Source organism: Panthera onca, chromosome D3 (genome assembly GCF_046562875.1).
Source record: "Panthera onca isolate mPanOnc1 chromosome D3, mPanOnc1 haplotype 2, whole genome shotgun sequence".
Classification (NCBI taxonomy): Eukaryota; Metazoa; Chordata; class Mammalia; order Carnivora; family Felidae; genus Panthera; species Panthera onca.
The window spans coordinates 45,081,221-45,098,929 of record NC_138350.1 but is presented as its reverse complement, the minus strand read 5'-3'; the positions used below and the strand labels follow the sequence as shown (position 1 = coordinate 45,098,929).

General features: G+C 48.9%; 1 long non-coding RNA gene across 1 annotated transcript; it reads left to right on the top strand.

Annotated features, from left to right (window-relative positions):
* The first annotated feature begins 4,765 nt into the window (after nt 1-4,765).
* Nucleotides 4,766-17,044, top strand: LOC145712991 (uncharacterized). The gene is made up of 4 exons (XR_014135883.1): nt 4,766-8,170; nt 10,944-11,139; nt 11,981-12,134; nt 16,858-17,044. It is a non-coding gene; the product is annotated as an uncharacterized LOC145712991 (long non-coding RNA).
* Nucleotides 17,045-17,709: the final 665 nt, after the last annotated feature.

Below are 17,709 nucleotides of genomic sequence, written 5' to 3'. Positions count from 1 at the left end.
CTGAAATGACGTGTGTCCAGATTCACATGTGCTGTACATAAGGGTAAGTACACAGTGATTTCAAAGATTTAGTACAAGACACAGGATGTAAAATATTTTGTAATCATTTTTATACTGATTACAGGTTGAAATAATATTTTGATAGATTAAATAAAACATCAGAATGAATCTCCCATTTCTTTTTACCTTTTTTTTAATGTTTGTTTATTTTTGAGAAAGAAAGTGAATGGAGGAGGGGCAGAGAGAGAGGGAGACACAGAATCCGAAACAGGCTCCAGGCTCCCGGCTGTCAGCACAGAGCCCGACATGAGACACGAACCCACGACCCATGAGATCACGACCTGAGCCAAAATCTGACGCCCAACCAAATGAGCCACCCAGGTGCCCCTCTTTTTACCTTTTTTAACGGGACTACTAGAAAATTGCAATGTGTATATTTGGCTCACATGATGTTTCTGTTGGTCAGTGCTGATCTGGAGTGGTTCTTCGACACTGAGCCCGGGAAGCGGCAGAGGAGACAGGTGTTGGCAGTAGCTGCTGGGGTTACCAACCCAGTAACAATATCTAAGACATTAAGTTATTGAATGTTCATTAAATGCCGCACACTGTGCTAGGTATTTTCTAGGTGTCGTGTCATTTCATTTTACCAAGGGTGGGTGGGCAACATTCTCCCCCAGTTTATCAAGGAGACTCAGAGAGATTCAGTAACCCAGGGTCACCCAGCAAGGGTTCGAACCCAGATCTTTCTGATTAAGCCTGTTCTTCTCATCTGTACCTGAGAGAGTTCTGCTGTGAAGGAGAAATGAAACCCCTTACATTTTACAGGGAGTTGTTGGTTCTGCTCTTAAGTGTTTCCATGTGGATTCCTGACATCGGTGAGGTCACTTGTGGCTTTCTCCCTGGAGGCCACGTCTTTGCCAAAAGGTGGGGTCCGTGGCCTGCGTTCCAGCTGCCTTCCCAGTGTTTCAGTCCGTGCCACCAGCCTCCTCCCTCGGCTTGTGTCTGGGATCCGCCCTGCACGGGTTGGAGCAACCAGGAGCACTTTGGGAACGGCACTGCCCCCACCTGGACTATAGCTCTTAACGTCTCCAGAACAACCAGCCACTGTTGGATTCACAGGCTCCGTTCCTTGGGGACCGGCAGGTTTTGGTGGCTGAGAGGTTTGAAGGTTGAAGGATCCTGGGTGACTGTGTCAGAAGAGGATACCCTTCTCTGCACCAGGTCTGCAGGCCCACCAGAGGGGGAGACAGTTACAGATCTGGCTGAAAACATAAACGTGCAAGAATGCAACAGGTGGGGCATCCGGGTGGCTCAGTTGCTTGAGTGTCTGACTTTGGCTCCGGTCATGATCTCACGGTTTGTGAGTTTGAGCCCCACGTCGAGCTTTGCACTGACAGTGCTGAGCCTGCTTCAGGTTTTGTGTCTCCTTCTCTCTCTGCCCCTCCCCTGCTCCTGTGTGTGCTCTCTCTCAAAAATAAATAAACATTAAAAAAAATACAGTAGGTGATTAGTAATGCTTAGAACGTGATAATCTTTCTTGAGCAGTTGGTTTGGGCAAAGTACTGAAATAGAATATGGAATCATCTGGAAGTTCAAGTGCTTGGGACTCTTTGGGAGTCAGTGGTCCTTTGATTCTTGTTCCTGGGAAAGCCAGTGAAACGAGTGAGGCCACTGAGCTTCTCCTGGCCCTCCCCCAGCTTCAGGCTCTGTCCCTCTACCCTGTCTGGAAGGAGGCTGTGCTGGCTTGTTCGCAAGATGCCCGCACCCCCACCCCAAGGGTATTCACTCCCCTGTGTAGTTTCTGGCCCTTTCTCTTAAAGCTGGGCTAGCTCTGTGACTTGCTTGCTGCCAGTAGGACATGGTGGAAGTGATGCTATGTGACTTCCAAGGTCAAATCGAAAGCAGCCTTGCAGCCTTAGTCTTCTAGAATAGCCTCTGGGAGCCCTGAGCTGACATGCGGAAGTCTGAGCACCCTGAGGCTTCTGTGCTGCAGACACCAGGTGCAGGCGCTCCAATAGACAGTCCCTGCTGAGCATGTCCTTCTAGACCTCCCACTAGGCCACCAGACTGTGAGGGAAGCTGTCTTGGACCCTCTGGACCAGCCCATCTGCCAGCTGACTGCCATCAAGTGACCTTAGTTGATGCCACGTGGGGCAGAAGAATCACCCAGCCCAGCCGCACCTGCATGAATTCCTGACCACAAAATTATGAGATACGGTAAAATTGTTTTAAGCCACCGAGTTTTAGGGAAATCTGTCCCACAGCAATAGATGCCAGAGCAGAGGTCCTGGGATTCTGGGCCTCTTAGGTGGATCCACTCTGAGCTCCCTGAGCCCCTCCCCGGAACAAAGTCTTGCTCCAGAAGTCATCCCTGCTTCTGCTGACCTCTGGCCCCAGAGCTGCCCTGCGGAGCGGAGCGGGGGGGGGGGGGGGGGGGGGGGGGGGCAGCTGACTGCCCCAGGCTGCCTAGAGCCCCATTACAGAGCAGATCTGTACTTTGCGGTAAGTACCTCCTTTACTCATTCGTTCATTCAAAACACATCGAGAGTCTGCTACATGTCAGGCTCTGTTTGGGCTCTGTGGATATAACCATGAACAAGACAAGCCCTCCTGAAGCTTGCTTGCCGTGAGCAGTGAGCACTCCCTGTGTGAGGGGACAGGGGACCTAAGTGAGCAGAGGCGTGGAAGTGGCAGCCCAGCGGAGAGGCAGAAGCCTGTGAGAGGCGGGGAGGCCCGGAGGGAGGTCAGGCCGCCCCCGGGTGGGATTTGAATGCTGGGACGAGAAAGCCTACGCTTAGGAGTGCCCATGATGTTCCATACGGGGGCTCCCAAGGTGTGAGGTCATAGACTGTTTACAACCCTGAAGGTCCAACTTCGAGATGAGGCCTCGGAGACCCTGACAGGACAGGAAACCTCCCCAGTCTCCCCGCTCCTCAGCCAAGACTCCAGACTTGTTTTCACTACCTGTCTCCCTGGCCCCTCCCCATGGTATGGGCTGTCCAGGGCATTGCCCACCCACCTCACCCCCCTCCCCAGATCACCGCGTTCTGAGCCACCCAGAGGAGCCAAGCCCCCCAGTGGCGGCCCTCCCGCAGGGCCCAGGGCAGTGCTGCTCACCACCAGGCCAGGCCCTAGGCAAGCCACCTGCAGGGCAGCTCCTGGGTCCTCTGAACCAGGCAGCAAACCACCAAGGAAGGCCGAGCCCATTCTGGAGCCTGCACAAGGCTCCCTCTGTTCTGGAACCTTTCTGAGGCAGCAGACACCCTGAGCTCCTGGTGAAATGAGGGATTCTTTGCTCCTGCTGTGAGCTGATTTTCGTGGGCGTGACAAGCAGCGGCCTGGCCTTAGTAAAACGAACAGTGGCGTATAAAGCTTTGTGTGGTTCCATCCAGGATTCACTGGGGAGGGGTCTGAATGAACCAAGCCCTCTCACCCCCTCAGCTCCCCTCCTTTGGCAGCTGAGAGTAGAATCCCATTTCGACAACTGCCTGAGCCAAAAGGAACTTTTGAGTCATTTACTTCCTGCCTGCGGTGTGAAAAGGCCCACGGGGCTGGCAAGGCAAGGCCTTTGTGCCCATTTGTCTTCACAGTGTCCCTCTGAGGGAGCCTCAGCGAGAGCAGTGGAGCCTTGGGAATGTGGAGACTTAATCCAGGCACCATTCCCAGGCCCGGCGGATCTGCGTGCTTGGTGAAAAGGGCAGTAGGGCAGAGGTGGAATCTTAGGGTCTGTCCAGGCTCTCTCCGTGCCCTGGCAGGTGATGTCAGTCATTCCTTCATTATCTCCTCACTCCCTCATTCATCACACCCATATCACGTGCCCATGGGGTGCTAGTCTTGGTTACCGATGCTTCCGTTTTCCCCAGGAGAGCTAACCTGCCTTCCTGAAGAAGTCAGCCTCTCCACTGCTGAAAATGAGGCCTGGCTAATCTTACCAGCGAGGCCATGGGCCCATTCTGCCCCCACCCCCCCGGCCCCCGAGGGAAGCTTGTGGTCATCCCCGAGGCAGAATCTCCCGTGTTCTGGCGGGAACAGCTCTGGGCGACTTTCTGTGTGCTTCTAGACGTAAAGCAAATACAGTTGACCCTCGAGCAATGTGGGGGATAGGGGTGCTGACCTCCTGCAGAGTCAAAAATCCACATATAAGTTTTGACTCCCCAGAAACTTAATAGCCGGCCTACTGTTGACCTGAAGCCTTACCAATAACATAAACAGTTGATTATGCATATTTTGCATGTCATCTGTATTATATACTGTATTCTTACAGTAGTGGAAGTGAGAGAAAAGAAAATGCTATTAAGATCATAAGGAAGAGAAAATGCATTTGTAGTACTTTAGGTATATTTTTTGAAAAAAAAAAAAATCCATGTATACGTGAACCTGATGCGTTCAAACCCATGTTGTTCAAGGATCGCTATGCACATTCCCTGTTCTCACAGAGGTCCTGGGCCTACAAGAAGGCCTGCAGACAGAGGTTTGTTTAAAAAACAAAACAAAACAAAACCACTCACAACAGCTTTGGGGCACTTGGGGGGCCCAGTTGGTTGAGCTTCTGACTTTGGCTCAGGTCATGATCTCATGGTTCATGGGTTCGAGCCCCATGTCCGGCTCTGCACTGACAGTGTGGAACCTGCTTGGGACTCTTTCCCTCTCTGTCTGCCCCTGTCCCTCCCTCCCTCTCTCCCTCTCTCCCTCTCTCCCTCTCTCTCTCTCTCTCAAAATAAATAAAATAAACTTAAAAAATATATATATATAAATAAATAAAGCACCTTGGGGGTGCCTGGTTGGCTTAGCTGGTAGAACACATGAATGACTCTTGATCTCGGGGTTGTGAGCTTGAGCCCCATGTTGAGCGTAAGAGATTACTTAAAAAATAAAATCTTAAAAAAAAAAAAACAGCTTTACTGAGATATAATTCATATGCCCTAAAATTCACCCAAAGTATACAATTCAGCGGGTTTTAGTACGTTTGCAGAAGTCTGCAACCATCATCACTCATTTTAGAATATTTTCATCATCCCAACAAGAAACCCCATAATCATTGTCTTTCCTCCCTCCCCTGCTCCTGCTGACACAGGCAATTCACCTTCTATGTCTACAGGTCTGTCTGTTCTGGAGATTTCATGTGAACGGGGATCATGCAGTACCTGGTCTTTTGTGTTAGACTCTGGTTTTTAAGTAGTTCATATACTTCCACCAAAGGCTGCTTCCTGTAGGAGCCACATCTCTGCCTGGGGTGGGAGTCCTGAACGTGGGGCATGGAAAAACGGAGGGGGTGGGTAGGAACAAGGGGACCCAGGCACCTTGAGGGAGGTAGTGGGAGGGAGTGTGGTCAACGCTCTTTCAGAACCCTGGGGGGATCTGGTCTCAGTTTATCTTTCAGCAATGCCCCATTTGATCCTCAGGCCTTCAGCCAAGTCTGTTATTGCAAGACATCCTGGTGTTGGCTGTGCCTTGGGGAATAAAGGGTGTGGGTCTCCTGTGTGTGGTGAAGTTGGACAGGGGAGAGGAGGAATGGGCACCACTATCGGGTCAGGCAGTACTTCTGAGGTCCTGGGGGTGAGGACTCCAACATACCTTTATGTGGGGGACATGATTCAACCCAATTCATTACTAATGAATGGCCATCAGTTTTACTTGAGAGGCTGTGTATACAGCTAACAGATGCAGCTCCCACCTCCTGCGTGGCCCGTGAAGCTTATCTGACTGGGTTCAGGCCAAGGAGATGTAAGCAGAACTTGGTGGGTGAGACTTGGGGACAGCTCCTTCGGAGACTTCAGATAGGTAGGTCTCCTGCCTTCTTCCTGCTTCTTTTCTAGATCGAGGGCATGATAGCTGGAGTTCTAGCATCTGTCTTGGGCCCTGAGATGACCTTCGAGTTGGAAGCTGTGTTCTAAGAACAGTGGGGCAGAAGCTAGAAGGAGCCCGGGTTTCTGATGAGACGGTGGAATCACCACGCCGGCCGTGGGCTGCCCACCTTCAACTATTTTAAGTGGGAGAGAATAATTAAATTCTCCTTTGTTATTTCGCATCTCTGTTACTAACAGCCTAAGGCGACCCTAATGGAGACGGCCTCCAAGGAGCCCGTATGGCACACTGGGAAAGCTGTGTAGTAATATTTGGGCATAAGACATTCCTGAGTGAATACTTCTCCTCGGATCTGTTTATACACACAGTTGCCTCACAGCATAAAAATGACCGCTCTACTTGTCCCTACCCCCTACACTGTAAGCTCCTTGAAGACAGGATCTATGTCTATCACTGTTTCCTCAGTGCCTCACACAGAGCCGGCCCGCAGAAGGTGCTCAGAACGTGTTGACCTGAATGGATCCTAAATCCTCTACATTTACCAACTCTGTGGTCTTGGATTCTGAGTCTTAATTTGCTTACCAATAAAAATGGAGGCTATCATACCAGGGCTGTTTTAAAAACGAAGCACAATTGGGGTGCTTGGATGACTCAGTTGATTGGGCATCCGACTTGCCCTCAGGTCACGATCTCAGGGTTCGTGGATTTGAGCCCTGCGTCGGGCGCTGTGCTGACAGCTCAGAGCCTAGAGCCTGCTTCAGATTCTATGTCTCCTTCTCTCTCTCTGTCCCTCCGCCTCTCACTCTCTGCCTCTCTCAAAAATAAACATTTAGAAAGGTTTTTGAAAAGTGAAGCACAATTAAATGTATAGCATTTATCAAAACACCTAACGGTGTTGGATACCCGAGGAATGGTGGCCAGTATTGCATTATGATTTTCTATAAGAAATCTTGTTCTAGTCCCCATGTGAGGCTCCACTGATTTCTGAAACCAGAGTTTACTTTTTCCTAAGACCAAGTCTCTGACTTACGTTGTGTTCATTAGGGTCCCATCTTACTCTCTTTGCCTTCTTTTGGTCTTGAGAACCTCATTAGCACATGAGTCCCTACATTCCAATTTTGGCACCTTCCAGTCTGTGCCTTCTGGTGCAAGTAAGCCTTCCATGCTGAGCCAGGTTATTAGCTAAGTCAGGATATGGGAAGCACTGGGGGCTGTACATTCTGCCCAAGGGTCTTGGTGAGTAAAGACGGTCTTCCCATGAAGTTGCAAAGATGTCCCTATTGTCCCACTGTTCCTGGTACCCCAGCCACTTGTCACGTGATGGAGCCATTTCCCCTCTGCTTGGATATGGGCCACCCTTATGACTGGTTTTGGCTACAAAGGCAGTGAAAGTTGTAGAGGCCTCTTTTAGGCAAACAGACTTGAACGATGGAAGGTAGAGAGGGTCCACAGCGACCACCTGGCTAAATAGACAGGCCCATCAGGAGACCCATCTCAGAATCTCCATAGGCCCTAACTAACCAATGGGCTACTTACAACTGGGCACAGTTACCAAAAAAGGGAACATTCCATATGTCTCCCATACCTCCTCATCTTCCCCCTTTAAAAACAGCCCCAGCCACTGCCACTGCCTCGGTGCAAAGGTACAGACAGCCTCTCTGTGCTGTCCAGCCCACGGCTCCTTGTGGTATACGCATTAAACTTTGATCCCCTTTGTTCTGCCCCAGGGGAATTCTTTGCTTCCTGTTCCACCAGCTTCTACCCTATCCTCGCTCCACATTTGGGGGCCCTCCATCCAACCAGACAGATGCCCCACTTAGACACCATGGAAGTGACATTACCAATTTTGAGCTAAGGCCTTAGGAAGCCTTATATTCTACCGACTCCCTTGGCTTCTTCTCTGAGCCCTGTCTACGAGGCTGTTTCCTTGGCCTGCTGAGTTCAGTGCAGACAGATTCCTGCCAAGCCAGTTTAGCAAGCATCCCTCCCTACCCTCCATACCTAACCAAGTTCCTCTTGGTATTTTTCCATCCACTGACTCCCTCACCCTGCCCATTGTCTGTAAGTCCCCAGCTCTCTGTCATATTCAGAGTTGAGTTCAATCTCGGTCCCCTATTACAGTAGTCTTGATCTCTATTTCAATAATCTTGAGTAGTTTTCCTCACTTGTTTAACTCTGTCCAGTGTTCCATGTTCTCTTTGACAGCTTCCACCATGGGAACAAGCCCAGACGTGGCTGCCAGAAGATAAGAGACCATGTGGAACAAGGCTAAGTCCTTCCTGCCAAGGCCACCCTAGACCAGCCTGCCCGTAGTGACTGCAGACGCATAAATGAGCCTGGATGAGATCAGCTGAGCTCTGCTTAGGTAAGCAGAACTGTCCAACCGCCCCCGAGGTGCCTGAGAAATAATCAATGTCTGTTGGTTGATACCACTACAATCAGGGGTGTTTTGATCTGCAGCAACATTGTGGTCAATATAGGTGATGACAGATACAGCAGAGAAGGAAAAGCTGAGAGAAGCAGAGCAGAAGTTCTTTGGGAAAAAGCCCCTGCCCTGAGCTCCTTGGGTCCTGCAGAGTTCATACTCTGGCTCCCACAGCATTAGGAGGGACAGCCCTATCTCTTTGGCTACCACAGCCAGAAGGAGGAGGCATGGGGGAATGGAGTGGGAGCTGACCGTGTGTGTCCTTCGGTCGCCAGGCAACACCAAAGAGGCCAGGGAGGATGGAGCCTCGGGGCAGGAAGGGACTGGCTGGAGCTGGGGTCACCTTAGCAGTCTGCGCCCGCTGGGGAACAACTAAGTCCTACACTGCCCATCACTTGAAGTGAACACATTGGGACCAAGCTGTTAATAGCAGGCCGAAGAACTCTGAAAGACCAGCAGCCAGAACATACTGCACTCTGGGTCCCCTTCTTGAATATTCTCTTCCCCAGTCTGTGCCCTACCCAACCCTGGGCCTGTTGTTCTCTCACACAGCTTCTCTTGTCTCCTCAGCCATATTTTTATTCTTGTGTTTTTTAAACATTTTGTTTTAAGTTTACTTATTTATTTTGAGAGAGAGAGAGAGAGAGCAGGGGAGGGGTATAGAGAGAAGAGGAGAGAGAGAATCCCAAGCGGGCTCTGCGCTGGCAGCAGAGAGCCTGACGTGGGGCTTAAACCCACAAACAGTGAGATCATGGCCTGAGCCAAAAACCGAGAGTTGGACATTCAACCATTTGGGCCACCCAGGCACCCCTGTTTTCGTATTTTTAAAAATTGTGGTAAAGCAGGGGTGCCCGGGTGGCTCAGTCGGTTAGGTTTGCAACTTCGGCTCAGGTCATGGTCTCATGGTTTATGAGTTCAAGCCCTGCTTGGGCTCTGTGCTGACAGCCCGGAGCCTGCTTTATATTCTGTGTCTCCCTCTCTCTCTCTCAAAATAATAATAATAATAATAATAATAAATAAAAACTGTGGTAAAATACATCTAACTTAAAATTTACAATTTTAACCATTTTCAGTGTATAGTTCAGTGGCATTAAATATGTTCACAATGTTGTACAACCATCACCACTATTTCTGGAACTTTTTCATCACCCCAGATGGAAATTCAGTACCCATTAAACAGTAACTCCCTATTCCTCTGTCACCCGGCCATTGCTAACCTCTATTCGACTTTCTGTGTCTATGAATTTGCCCATGCTAGGTACCTCATATAAATAGAATCATATATTGGTTCTTTTGTTCTCTCAGCCCTTTATTCCCAAAACCAAAAGTTTTGTGTTTAGATACCTGAAAAGCAGCCCACTAGGGATAAGGACTTTCTTTCTTTTTTTTTAAGTTTTAATTTATGCATTCATTTAAGTAATCTCTACACCCAACGTGGGGCTCGAACTCACAGCCCCAAGATCAAGAGTTGCACACTCTTCCAACTGAGCCAGCCAGGCACCCCATCCAAACCAAAAGTTTTGTTTTTAGACATCTGAAAAGCAGCTCACCAGGGATATGCGCTTTCTTCAATACCCATCCCCCCTCTTTTGACCCCCTGCAAGAGTTGGGCTGCATGACCGTGACCTTGGGGTATAAGGTGTATGGGGTATGGGTGTCCCTGTCCTCATCAAATCTCCTCAAAAAACAAATCTCTCCTCCCGACCAAGCTCCTGAGGAGGGGCCGTGAGGACACCCCAGCCTGCATTTTACTTTCTGCTTTGTGAGTCCAGCCCTTCATTCTCCCTGCACACTCTGAGCTACCAGTTTGCTCTCCTTCCAGTCGGATAGGGAAGCCATGGTATGCCGAGGGAGCTGTGGGCCTCAGCTCTGTCTCACCAACCCCCAGAGGACAAGGTCCACGCTCCTGGAGTGGCCCCAAGGTGCCCCACAAAATTTTAGGTCAAAAGCTTAACAAATAAGTACTGCTTTAATAGCAGAGGCCCTGGCTTGAGGTAAGTTGGAAGCAGACCAGTCCTATGGGGCCAGAGCAATCTGGTGGGGCCTCAAGTCTGCAGGCTGCCTGTTCGCACAAGTTGATGAGGTAAAGTAAGCAGATGAGGAAAGAAATGCAGAATACTGCTAAGTTTCCACCCACCGCTGCCCCTTCCCCCACCGTACACAGGCTCACTCATGTGCACACACGCGCGCTTGTTCACACGCACCCTTTCACACGCTGACATACTCTCTCCCCGCCCCCACCTCACACACACCTGCCTCAGAGACTCATGTTTTCCAAGGCTGAGATGAGAAGGCTGGACAGAAGTCAAAGGAACTATTTTCCAGAAGACCCTGGGGCCCATGAGCAGTGGGATCAAAGGTGAAACTGAGAGGGAGAGCAGGGTCTTTTTCTCTCCCTTATCTTTAAGAATTTAGCACTGCTCTGGCCCTTTGGCAAGCTGGGGACAGCACCTGGGGGCCAGTGGGCTGGCAGTGGTGGCGCCCGAGGTGGGGAAGCTGCCTTGAGAGACTGTGGGTACCCAGGGGGGGCAGGGGAAGTGGGTAGGGAGAAGGGGAAGTGGCAGGGAAGCAGAAGGACTGTCAGCTTGTTATCATGTGTATGATTCCCCCCCAGGAGCTCGCAGGGGGTCTTTGATCAAGTTTGCCCACAGTAGGGGCACCAAACAGAAAATTCTACCTCGTCCTAAGTGTAGAATTTATTTTTATCTCACAGGATAAAAACCAGCAAAGCTGATTCTTCATTGTCAAGAATTCCCTACCTCCCTTTCCTCCGTGGTCTTTCCCAGTTCCCTTGGTCAGGCAAGTCCACTGCCGCCGGTGTTGAGATCTGTGGAGTCTGGGCAGGAAGTAAGGAACCCTGCCGGACCCCTATCCTCCTGTCTTTAAGATGGACAATCATCCCTTCATAGGTTCGTTGAAATAATTAGATAGGAAAAAGTCATATATATATATATGAATATACATATGTATGTGTATATATGTATATATTCACCATATGTCTATGTACATAGGTCTGTGTATGCATACCATATATATGTACTATGCATAGTCCCCAGCACATGGTAAGCAGTAAATATCACTATTGCTATCTTTATCCTCATCTATGATGGCTTTCCACAGCGGTTGGCTTTAGGTGGCAGGAGATTTGGAATAAATGGAATGTGACCAGGAAATAAAGTGACATTTAAGTCTATTAGCACTTACATCATCCAAGTGAGCATGGAGTCACCCCGGAAGTCCTCATTCCTTCATTTGGGATGTCACAGAACAGGATGCATTACATTCTCCAGACGTCTGTGAAGTCTGTACTTAAGAGAACGGTAGTTTCTCAGGCTGGTTCACTTTCCTGATCTCCACGGCTGTTCCAAATACTTTCGTTCTCTTCAAGCCCCTTTCCCCTTACTTGCCCTTCTGTCTCCCATTTAGGTGGGCCTTGCCTCTTACCGAAAGGGAAAACAGAAGCTGTCAGATGGGAACTTCACCTTCCCATCTCATCCATGCAAACCTGCTCGCCTGGGCACTTAGCTTCCCTTCTCTTTACCTCCCCTCCCACTTAGGGTTAATCCCTCTTCTCTGCTCCTTCTGATTCTAGCTCCTCCTGCCATCTCAGGAAGCTGACCACATCTCTCTTTTGGTAATTTGACCCCTCTCTCTCACCTGGCTGTAGACACTCTCAAGTCTTTTTTTAGCAACAAGAAAACAGAAATAAAAAACAACGAACTTGACCTCTTTCTTCATCCCCATTGTCAGGAGCTGGCTCCCCCAGTACTGCCAATACCCCCACTGAGGAGACAAAGCGACCGCCGCTTGGTGTGGTGGGCAGGAGGGAAGTGCAGTGAAGCTTGGTTTTCAGAGGAGGGGAGACAAGCCCAGAATGCATCAGGACTCGGAAGCTGGGTTTGAGGTTAGTCTTTCAAGGTGGGGGATCTAGGACTTGGGTAACGAGCTTGATACCACAGCCCAGGATTGGTGGGGACGGCAACGGGAGGGATTCAAAGCATCTCCAGGCACAGACTGTACGTGCTTCTCATTGAAGAGTTGATGGGTATCTGGGGGAAGTTACTGTAGTGAGCAATCACCCTGTTTGTTTGGGAGGACGGTCGCAAAGAGTAGAGGAATGGCAGCGAAGACGGGACGAGCGACCTCACGCCAACTGGGCAGTAAGGCGTGGTTTCACTTCTCTGCGTCCAGGCTGAGTGTGGGGTGGAAGGTTTTGGTTCTCAGCTTTGAGCTTCAGCCCTGGCTCCTTCCTCACATTCACAACTAAACTCGTCAAAACAATTTCTCTGCTTGCTGACGCCAATTTCTCGCCTCCTCCTCACTCGGAGCCTGATGTGGGGCTCGAACTCACGGACCACGAGATCATGACCTGAGCTGAAGTCGGAGGCTCAGTCGACTGAGCCACCCAGGTGCCCCCCCTCAGGTACCTTCTAAAACAGCACTCGTCCTCAGCCGCGATCCTGTCTTTCAATCTGGTTGATACTTTGCAGGCCTCATCACACAGGGCCTCTAGGGCCTCGGTCTCCTGCTCCTCGGTGCCCTACGACCCAACATGCCCCCAGGGGTCCCGCTATCTCTCTCACAACCCTCTTTCTCTGCTTTGTAGACACATCCCCGTCTGTCCAGGTGTTAAACATTATCGTCCCACCAGGCCTGGTCCTGGGGCTGCCCTCCTCCCTCTATGCTTGCCCCCCTGGCAAAGCCATGTGTTCACGCACTCCAGGCACATTTGTAAACGTATGTCTCCAGCTTGACCTGTCTTTGGAGCTCTGGACCCACATACACAACAGTCTACATGACATCTCCTCTGAATGTCTCCAAGCCTTTACACTCCAAGATCTCTGTGGAAGTTAACACTGTGACAAAACAAACAAATAAACAAAACAAAACAAAACAAAACAAAATTTCAGGGGTTTGACATAGTAAAAGCTTACTCCTCTCTGATATGCCGGTCCAGAGCAGGAGTTTCTGGTCTGCTGGTCATCTCTCCCACATGGTGACTCAAAGGTCCAGGTTCTGTGCCACCTGCTGTATCTTCAGAGTCCTCTGCATTTATCCAGTGGGCAGTACAGGAGAGGAACAAAGCACATTCCCTCTACCCTCCTAGATTTAATAGCCAGGTCTATGAAATAAACTGACAACAGGCAGATTAATAGGAGAAAAGTATACAAATGCATTCATTTTTACTATTACACTACTGGGGATATCACAGGATAAAACTAAGTGAATACCCCCAAAATGGTGAGAATTGAAAGCTTAAATACTGTCTTATAGGGGAAGGGGAGGGGAGATAAAGACAACGCAGGAAAGAGGAAATTATTTTTAGGAAGGATGAGAGACCAGATGGGAGGTATGACAGGGTACGACAAAGTTTGGCTGTGGTGCTGGCTTCCAGTCCTCTCCTGTGAGAAGAGTCAATCTTCCCGGGCTGATGAAACTCCCCAGGCGGGGAATCTATGACAATGGAGTTCGTTTTGGAGGATCTGACTTTAGGCAGGTAAGGGGACTGCAGAGAAAGCAAACTGCATTTGCTGGTTTTCAAGTGCCTTCAGTTCAAAATAACTAATTTGCCAAAGTGGCACATTTTGGGTTGGCACATCCTGAACTCCTTCAACAGGGAAAAAGGGAGTGTCAAAGCCACATCTGAGTTTTAAAAGCTTTGGCCTGGGAAATGGTATCACTTCTACTCATGTTCTGTTGACCAAAAGAACGCCCCCAAAACAAAAAACAAAAAACAAAACAAATCAAACAAAAAGTCACGTGGTATTATGGGTTAGATTGTTGCCTACCATCACCCCAAAAAAGATGTGTTCAAAGTCCTAACCACAGGTACCTGTGAATGTGACCTTATTTGGAAATAGAATCCTCTGCAGATGTAATCAGGTTAAGATGAGGTCATATTGGCCAATCACATGACTGGTGTCCTTACAAGATGTTAGAAAGTTGAGCATGCAGATATACCCAGAGAGAAGTTGACCAGGTGAAGACGCTGAGACACAGGGGAGAATGCTCTGTGAAGACAGAGGCAGAGATTGAAGTGATCCGTTTATAAACTAAGGGACACCAGGAATTGCCAGCAACCATCAGAAGCTATGAACAGATAGATTCTCTTTCAGAGCCTCTGGAAAGAACTGACCCAGCCGCCACCTCCATTTTGGACTCCCAGCCTCCAGAACTATAAGAGAATAAGTGTATATTAAGTCACTCAGTTTGTGGCACTTTGTTACTGCAACCACAGAAAACCAGTACACCTGGCCACACCCGGATACAAGAGGAAACGTAGTCCCACATTTTGGTGAGAACTCCATCCTACTGAAGGGCTTCTGTCACAATATGGAAGCCTGAACTCACCCTCTTCCCTTCCAATCCTTTATACCCTAGTATGGGCACTGCCCTCGTTGTAGTTGTCAAGGCTAGAAACTTGGGATCAGCCGTGACCTCTCCTTCTTCCTCCCCTCCCATATCCAATACTAAGTCCTAAATATCTCTAGAGTATATCATTTCTCTCAGTCTCCATCACAACCCACTCCCCACACTGACACCCCATGTCCTGATCACTGCAGAAGTCTCCTGACTGGTCTGCCTTTGCCCGCGCTAGTTCCTCATTGAGCTTCCAGACTCCTGCCACTATTCAGTTTCTAAATCTCCAATCTGCTTATGTTATCATCCTATTTAAATATGTTAAAGATGTTCCATTGTCTAGAGGATAAAGGTAAATTCCTTGTGGTCAACAGGGGCCTTCATAGTCTGACTGATGGTTCATTTGATGTGTCAACTTGACAGAGCCATAGGTGCCCAGACATTTGGCCAGACATTATTCTAGGTGTGTCTGTGAGGGTGTTTCTGGATGAGATCAACATTTGAATGGGTGACTGAGGCTGGTTGCCCTTTCTGATGTTGCTGGGTCTCATCCAATCAACCTGAAGACCTGAATAGAACAAAAAGACTAAGAGGGAAATCCTCCTGCCTAATTGTCTGAGCTGGGACCCTGGTCTTTTCTGCCTTCAGACTCAAATGGAAAAACCCACTCTTCTTGGGTCTTGAGACTGTTGGCTTTTAGATTAGAGTTTATACCTTTGGTTCTCCTGGCTTTCAGTGTTTTGGGCTTAGGCTGGAAATACATCATCAGCTGTCTTGGGTCTCCAGCTTGCTGACTACAGATCTGGGGACTTTTCAGCCTCCAGTCATGTAAGTCTATCTATCTATCTATCTATCTATCTATCTATCATCTATCTATTATCTATTCTCTCTCTCTCTCTCTCTCTCTCTCTCTCTATCCATGGATCCATCCATCCATCCTTCCATCCTTCCATCCTTTCATCCTTCCATCCTTCTTCTTGGTTCTTGGTTCTGTTACTCTGGAGAACCCTGACTAATATATTGACCCTATCTATCTCTCTACACAGCACACTCCCACCTGATGTTAGGGCTTTGCATATGCTCTCCCCCTAGAAAATCTGTTCCTTCTCATCTTGCCCAATTTACTGCTACTCATTTTTCCTATCTCAGGTCAAACATCACTTCTTCCCTAATTTCCTTGACCAGGTCCACTCTCTCAACTAGATATTCATTAACACACCATGAATGCCTCCACTGAAGGGCTTGTCAAAGTTATGTGGCCATTTCACTGTGTGTCTTCCCTACAGCCTGTGAGCCTCAGGAAGATAGTTACCATGTTGGTAGTAACTACTACTCACTACCATGCCCCAGCACCTAGCTCAGTGCCCAGCCAAAAGAATGTGTGGATTGAGTTTTGCCGCCATTTGCAGGGGATATCTACTTGGAATACACGCCAGGAATGATCAGGGCTGTGATAGACAGTTATCCTTGTTCTGGGTTGGGGAAGAGGGAAGAGACAAAGAATAGGTGGCTTACATCCAGGGGTTGTTCTATGGGGACCTGTCATCACCACAGCAAGGGCACCAGTCAGAATGGAGGCAGAAGGGTGGCTGGAGGGAAGTCAGGACAGATGCCACTCAGTTGCTCCAAGGACACTGACATCACTCAAAGCATCACTGGAACAGGCCATCTGAAATTACCTATTTTCTCTTTTAAAAAAAAATTTTTTTTAATGTTTATTTATTTTTGAGACAGAGACAGAGCATGAACGGGGGAGGGTCAGAGAGAGAGGGAGACGCAGAATCTGAAACAGGCTCCGGGCTCTGAGCTCTCAGCCCAGAGCCCGATGCGGGGCTCGAACTCATAGACCACAAGATCATGACCTGAGCCTAAGTCGGACGCCTAACTGAGCCACCCAGACGCCCCCCACCCCTATTTTCTCTCTTTAAGGCTTGTTATGGACTGGATTGTTGTGTCCCCTCAAAATTCATATATTGAAACCCTAATCCCTAATGCAATGGTATTTGAAGATGGATCCTTTGAGAGTAATTTCATCATGAGGGTGGAGCCCCCATGAGGGGATTAATGCCCTTATAAGAAGAAACACAAGGAGCACCTGGGTGACTCAGTAGGCTAAACATCCAACTCTTGATTTCGGCTCAGATCGTGATCTCATGGTTTTGAGATCAAGCCCTGTGTCGGGCTCTGTGCTGGGCATAGAGCCTACTTATGATTCTCTCTTCTGATCCCACCTCTTTCTCTCTCTCTCTCTCAAAAATAATGAGAAGAAGAAGAAAAAGAAATACAAGAGAGTTTGCCCTTCTCTTTGCTCTCTGCCACACGAGAATACAGTGAGAAGATGGCTTTCTGCAAACCAGAAAAGATTGCCCTCACCAGTCACCAGATATGCCGGTGCCTTGCTCTTGGACTTCCCAGCCTCCAGAACTGAGAAATAAATGTTTGTTGTTCAAGCTACCCCAGTCTATGGTATTTTTGTTATAGCAGCTCAAGCTAAGACAAAGCTGGATTTTATTTTTTGAAAACACCGGATGCCATTTGGTGCGAAAAGTGACTGGAGTAGGTGATGGCTCAGAATGACAGTGTTTCAGGTCAAAACGGGAGGTGAAGATATGTCTTAACGAGACTGATCTCTTATCCCACTGATCCTCTTCTCGTGCCAGACCCAGAAGGGGAATCCCCCGCATGCTTTATACCACAGACTAATACTAATAGCTGATGTGTAAGTGCATGCTGTGTGTCAGGGCTACCTGCGTACTTCACGTTCATTATCTTGTGGGCCCCTCACCACCTCCTGAGAGAAAAAGCCAGAGTCAATCCCATTTTAGAGCTAAGGTCTGAAGCTTGGGAAGGTTTCATAACTGCCCCCAGCTGCGTCGGCTCATGAGGGGCAGAATGCACCTGTTACGAGAACGTGCACCTTGGACGTCAGAGCCATTCTTTGAACCACTCGTGTGTGCTGCCTCCCGAGTGACTGCCTGAGAGAGCAGTGATTGTTTAAATAAGGTTTACACTCATTACAGCAATAGCCTCATTATATTTCACTAGGGGAGATAAAGCACGTGAAAGTGCTATGCTATTAATTACTACTGTAATACGTACACGTGCCCACACACACACAC